The sequence below is a fragment of the Nymphaea colorata genome, chromosome 9, assembly GCF_008831285.2.
Source record: "Nymphaea colorata isolate Beijing-Zhang1983 chromosome 9, ASM883128v2, whole genome shotgun sequence".
NCBI classification, from domain to species: domain Eukaryota; kingdom Viridiplantae; phylum Streptophyta; class Magnoliopsida; order Nymphaeales; family Nymphaeaceae; genus Nymphaea; species Nymphaea colorata.
In genome coordinates this window covers 6,080,993-6,087,688 of record NC_045146.1, presented here as the reverse complement: position 1 = coordinate 6,087,688, position 6,696 = coordinate 6,080,993, and positions in this window count along the sequence as shown.

Here is a 6,696-nt window from a genome sequence, read left to right as displayed (position 1 = left end):
ATTTCAAACCCTAATTTAGATGCATTTTATGTACTAGATTATAATTTGGATTTGTAATCATTTCTTAGGATTTGAAATTCATGATTTTGAACCTAAATTGTGTCTAGATTTGAAATGTGCTTTGAATTTGAATTTTTTCACAGTTATTTTATGAAATTCTCTTTGTAAGATTTTGACATTGCTTCCATTAACTGAGATGAAAAAAATTGAGGTGTTAACAAGGAGAAATTGAGAGCAAGAGGAAGAATATAGAAGGGAGGAGAGCCTGCAATGACTAGTAGGAAGAAGACATTGTCCTCTAGCAACAATATTTGGGCTGGGAGATGAAGATGGCCATTCGTTTAGGCTAGTGTTCATAGATGCAGGTTGACGCTAGTCTGCTTGGGCTGTACCCGGTGCAGTGGGTGGCAGTCGGTGGATTATGGAGGAGCAAAGGTGAGAGTGGAGTGGAAGAAGAAGAGGAAGAACATAAGAGGAAGATGAAGAGTGTGTGAAGTGGATAAGAACAAGGAGAGTGGGGGAGACGAAGGAGAAATGGTGAGAGGGAGGAAAGTTTGATGGGAGAAAAGGAGCAGGAAGAAGAAGATAGTGAGTAGGCAGATAGAACAAAAGATCTCAGGAGAAATCCTGGAAACAAGCGCAAGAGAGGAGGAACACATTATGGGGGGAGACAGACCTAAATTGGAGAGTGGAAAACAAAGGAAAGAAACAGTGAAGAGGGATAGCAGAGGAAGAAGTGGGAGAATGAGGGAGTGCACCAAAATGGAAGACAAAGAGTAGACAACAAAATGGATGAAGAGGAAGAAGAACAGAGGGAAGAATGGAAGAATGTGGCAAAATCACAATGAAGGTTGTCGGTCTTGAGCTTCTCCAACCGAGCAATCAACCCATCAGAGAATTAGAGCAATAATGAGAGAGTGGGATGCAATTGAGTAGAAAGAAAGGAACTATGAGAGAGAGAGAGAGAGAAGGGAAGGAAGTATCTGGGAGAGAGAAAGGGACTTGCCCGTCAATACGAAGATCGATAGTTTCCAGCACCTTTACTGGAGGTAATCAGTCCAAGGAATATGCTCATAATTAATGCATTTCATTTTGGCTTAAACAACTTTTTCATTCTAAATTCGGTGTTGTATTTGAGAAAATATTGAAGATTTGATGTTTCAAACTTTTGAAAAAGTTCTTAAAGAATCACATGGGAGTGTAAAACAATTTGATTTGAAAAAATCTTGAATTGAGAAACCTTTACAAATACCATTTGGAAAGCTTGAAAAATAATTTTTGAAGTGGATTTAGTGTTCTCTTAAGACTTTAAGTAGGTTTGAGATTTTGCTCTAATTCGGTTACTACCTAGTTCGAGCTCCATCTCATCTTGCTTAAGTTCTTTTGGAGAGGTGCTTATAATCATAAGTGATATCAAGTGAGTGTGAACGCATGAACGCATTGGTCCTCCATGATTAGAAGGAAATAATTCATTCCTTCCATAATATTCATCTAAAAGCATTCCAACCATCACATACATCTAAGTTTCTCATTTTTATTTATAAGTGCCATAAATATTGTTATGAAAATAAAAAAATTTTGAAAATGAAATGGGGTTGTAGACCATCAAGCATGATTCTAATATTGGGTCATTACTTGATTTTCGGTCTTGGTGAAGTCGATGAATTAGAATTTAAAACCTTAGATCTTTGGAGAAAAATATCCAAAAGAATAGAAAAGATGAAATACTCCCATAGAAAGAAAGAGAGAGAGAAAGAGATTTTAAAGATCATTAAATGAAAGATTTTAAAAAAGAAGGGAGATACATATCTTTATATGTATTTTATATGGATATACATACATATATACACGTATATGTATATACATATATGTACACGTATGTATGTAAAAGATTTTGAAAATAAAGTATTAACCTAAATAGAGAGGAAAAAGAAGATGTTAAAAGAGAGAGAAAAAAAAATAGAGAAATGCACATATACATGTACATGCTAATATACATACATGTATAGGAAAGTTTATATAAAGGGAAAAGAGATTTTAGACGAAAAGAGATAGAGCAATATATATATATATATATATATAAGAAATTTGTAGAAGAAGACATTTAATTTGAAAAGAGAAACAAAGATTCTAGAGAGAGAAAATGTGTATATGAAAATTCATAAAACAATATGGGGAACCCTAGAGAGAGAAGGATAAATAACATCATCCTGTGCACATATACATAATTAACATGTATGTACATATATGTCTTCATGATATTGGAAATCAACAAATGACTTGAAAATATCCAACTTCAATTTTTATATAGGCGAGAGAGAAACTTAGGCTCATGCAAGAGCCTAAGCTAAGTCTCCAAAGTCTCATTAAAGAGGGTTCTTGCTTTTGAAAATCTTTTGAAAAGCATGATTTCAAAACTTTTATATAGTAACATAGAACATTATTATTTTTCTTGTTATAAGGGAATATATTTCTTCCATTGTTGGGTATGTAAGAAAATCAAGCAACATGATAAGGCACTCATTAGGGTTCCTAATCGGGTGATTAAGAAGAAAACTAAACGCAAGAATAACATGAAGATGTACTTTTAATATGTACATATTCATGAATAGCCGTCCCGGGTTGGGCAAAGCCCAACCTCATAATCAATATAAGAATAAAGAATTATCCCAACCCAAGCACCTATTCTCACCGTTGATTCATATATAAATGAGAAAAATCAATCAACCATGAGTGAACAACATCTCAAAGCAAAGCAATATCCAAGATAAGAGAGAAACACGTTTTAAGCTTAAAATGAAATCATTTCACGTTCTCATGCTCCTAGTGCACTCAAGAATAGCTTGTGGCTCCGAAGAGGAGATTTGAGAGCTATCTTATATGGTCATGGGGAAATGAAGAAGGGAAGAAGTAATGAAAGAAATAGAGTGAGATATTAATTACATACCTCGAATGAGAATGATTTAGAAGATGAGTCTCTTACTTCAGATGATCCTAGGGTTGCACTGGGTGAAGCTCCAAGGTGATAAAGATATGCCTCCAAGAGATCTTCTTGTGATCCTTTGAAGAGTTGAACCATGAAGAAGCTTCCTCCCAAAGTTGGAGAAGAAGAAGAGAAGAAGAGAGAAGGGAGAAATGGAGAAAAAGAGCTAAGGGGAAACTCTAAATCTTCAAGTGAGAGAGCACTAGACGTTCTCCAAGGGTTTGCTTATGCTCACGAGGGAAAATTGTGTGGATATTTGTAGAGAATTTTGGAGACAAAACTCAAAATTTGAAAATTTTTGAATTTGACAAGATTTTCATGCGAATTTCAAATATTGTTGAATTTTTTTTTTTGGTAAAATAGGCTTTGACTAAGTGGAATTGGCCATTAGCCCTGCAACAACCCCTTTAGGGTGTGGGCAGGGCTATTACCCACCCAAAAGGACCAAACCCCCCCCCCCCCCCCCCAAGGGGTGGTTTTGACATGTAAATGGGACCTATGCAGTGCACAATCCCCGTTCCGGGCACTGTTCCATGCTAGGCGGGTGGTTGTTTATCTTTTTGAGTGACTCTAAGCTCATTTGAAATTCGAATTGGGTTAAATTGGTTGCCGATGTGTTCTAGTGAATGATTTAGGCTCAAAAACACATCTTAGCGTAAGAATAAAATATAAAACAAAAGGAAGGTCCGTGCATGCGCGTGTGACACTCATAAATTCAAATTTTGTTGGTTTAGTCTCGGCTTTGGATTTTGAATTTGAAATTCTTGATTTAGATCCAAACTTGGATTTTGGATCTAATTTGGATCCAAGATTTTGATTTTGGATTTGAATTTTGTGTCTAGAGTTGAGTTTTGAATTTGTGTTTTTGTGTTTGGGTTTGGATAAGGGTTTAGAGATAAAATACAATCTTTTGGAAAAAATTTGGGGTGATAACAAATGCCCATCTTTGTTAATAAGCCGACATTAGCAGTGCTTAGTGACAAAGATAAGCACCCTAGAGTTTTCAAATAAAACATGTTAGGAGTGATGTTTCTGCATTAACCTTTACCTGAATGGGTCATGGGCAAGATTAAGTGTAGGTTTGACCCCTTACCTGAGTAGGTTGCTTTGCATTGCAGGTTTACCCCTTACCTGCATGTGTTGCTTTGCATTGAAGGTTTAACCCCTTACCTGCATAGGTTGCTTTGCATTGCAGGTTTAACCCATTCTTGCATGGGTTGCTCTCAAGTCTTGAGTGACAATAATAAAAAAAATATCCCAGTGTGTTTGTTACATTTTACGACTGGGAAGAATTCAAAATGAATAGCAGATTGAATATGGAGAACACAAATATTTGTCATTGATTGGAAAGTGAATACAAGAGGACTAGGCGTATAATTTCTTGAGGTGAAGAGTGTTAACAGGATCGGCAAGTTCCACCCCATCAGCATTAATTAATCGGTATGAATTACAAGGCAAGGCTTCCTTAATAACATATGGGTCTTCCCAATTCGGTGCCCACTTACCCCATGGCTGTCCTTTGAGGTATACCACAGATCATAGGACCAAGTCGTTCACTTTGAAATGTCTCTCGATAACTGACTTGGCAAATTGTCTAGCCACCCTTTAGTGATAAGCTTCAGCGTGTTGAGCCGCTTTTAGTCTCTTTTCATCTAGAAAATCGAGCCGCATTAACCTATTCTGCAGATATTGATTTAGAGAGATCTCTATGAGAGAAGTGAATTTCAAAGCAGGTTTTAGTATATATAACGGTAGAACCACTTCTGTTCTGTAGACTAGCTCCACTGGAGTAGCATTTGTTGAAGTTCTCATAGTGGTGCAATATGCCCACAAAGCGTCATGCATATTTTTATGTCAGTCTCTCCCAGTTTCTATTGTCTGCTCCAAGATGCGGATCAAGATCTTATTGGTGGCTTCCGCTTGCCCAATACCTTGAGGGTAATAAGGAGCTAAAAAATGATGCATGATACGGTATTTGTTGCATAACTGCCTCATCTTTTCATTTTTGAAATGAGTCTCGTTATCAGATACTATATCATAAGAGACTCCAAATCAGCAAAAAAGATTTTTGTGAATGAAGGCCACTACGTGACGCCCTTCTACTATTCTGACAATGATGACTTCTGCCCATTTGGTACCGAGAGTATTCAGTATTAAATCCATGTTTGTATAGCACTCCTGCAAGAATAAAGTGCATCGTTGACATACGTCGAATTGTTTTTTGTTCATTTTTGGGCATTCTAGTCAGGAATTCTCTGTTCTCAATATATCTTTTGATCTCATGGTACCAAGGTGTATTCCCTTCTTGGATATGATGAACATGTTTCATCGCTTTAAAAGCAGGATCTTCTAATCTTCCAGTCTCAAAAGATCGAATTGTTTCGTTCGTTCGAAAGGAGATAGTGTATCCTAGACTCGTGAGGCCATCCGCAATAGGGTTGTCTTCTCTTGTTGTATGAGCTAGTTGTACTTCTTCAAACTAACGGATCATGGTCTTGATATCGCACCAACTTTTCATCTTTGACTTGCCATTCTTCGTTCACTTGATTGACGATAAGCCGAAATTTGTCGAAAGCATGCACTCTTTTTACTTAAAAACTCAGTAAAAAATGAAGTCCTTGTATGAGGGCTTCATATTCGGCCATGTTATGGGTACATGAAAAATCAAGTTTCAGAGTAGGGGATCATTTTATCTTCCAAAGTGGCAAGTAGAATGTCTATACCTACTCCCATCATGTTTCTGGACTCATCAAAGTACATCTTCCATATTGGAACTGTTTCCAATCTTAGTATGTGTTCGTCTGCAAACTTATCATTTGTTCTGATTTTTTCGTACTAGGGAAAGTATGCTAACTGATCTGCAATTGCTTGTCCTTTAATTGACTTCTAGGACACATATTCAAGATTGTATTGCATCAGCAAAACTTGCCATTTGGCGATGTGCCCATTAAAGAATGGTTGTTCCAAAATGTACTTAAGAGGACTTAGCTTGGAGAGTATCTTGACCTCATAAGCTAATAAATTATGTCTCAGCTTCTAACACATCTAAACCAACGCTAGACAAGTTTTTTCCATTGGAAAGTACTTCTTTTCATATTGGATAAAAGTTTTGTTGACATAATATATTTCATGCTCGATGCGACTTCATTCCTCATATTGTGCCAAAAAGAAGCCACATGCTGATTCATTCACTGTGATGTAGAGTAGGACTATTGGCACTCAAAACCCCATTCAAACTTGATGCTTTTCCTCAGCAGCTGGTTGAATGGTTCACATCTTATAGCTAGATTAGAAATGAATCATCTGATGAACTAGATTCGCCCTTGTAAACTTCACAGTTCCTTGATATTGGTAGGTGGTGGTATATCAATGATTGTTTTATCTTTGGTAAGATCAATCTCGATCCCCCTCTTACTGACCATGAAACCCAAAAGTTTACGTGATTCAACCCCAAACATACATTTTGAAGATTCAAACGAAGCTTGTATTGTAGGAGTCTCTCAAACACCTGGGTAAGGGTTTCAATGTGGTTTTCTTTTGCCTTAGACTTAATTAATATATCATCAATATACGCATCCATGATTTTGTGCAGCTAGTCATAGAAGATAGCGGCTATGGCTCTTTGATAAGTTGCTATAGTATTTTTTAACCCAAATGACATCACTGTGTAACAAAAAGTGACCCAAGTGGTGGTAAAAACGGTCTTTGGTTGA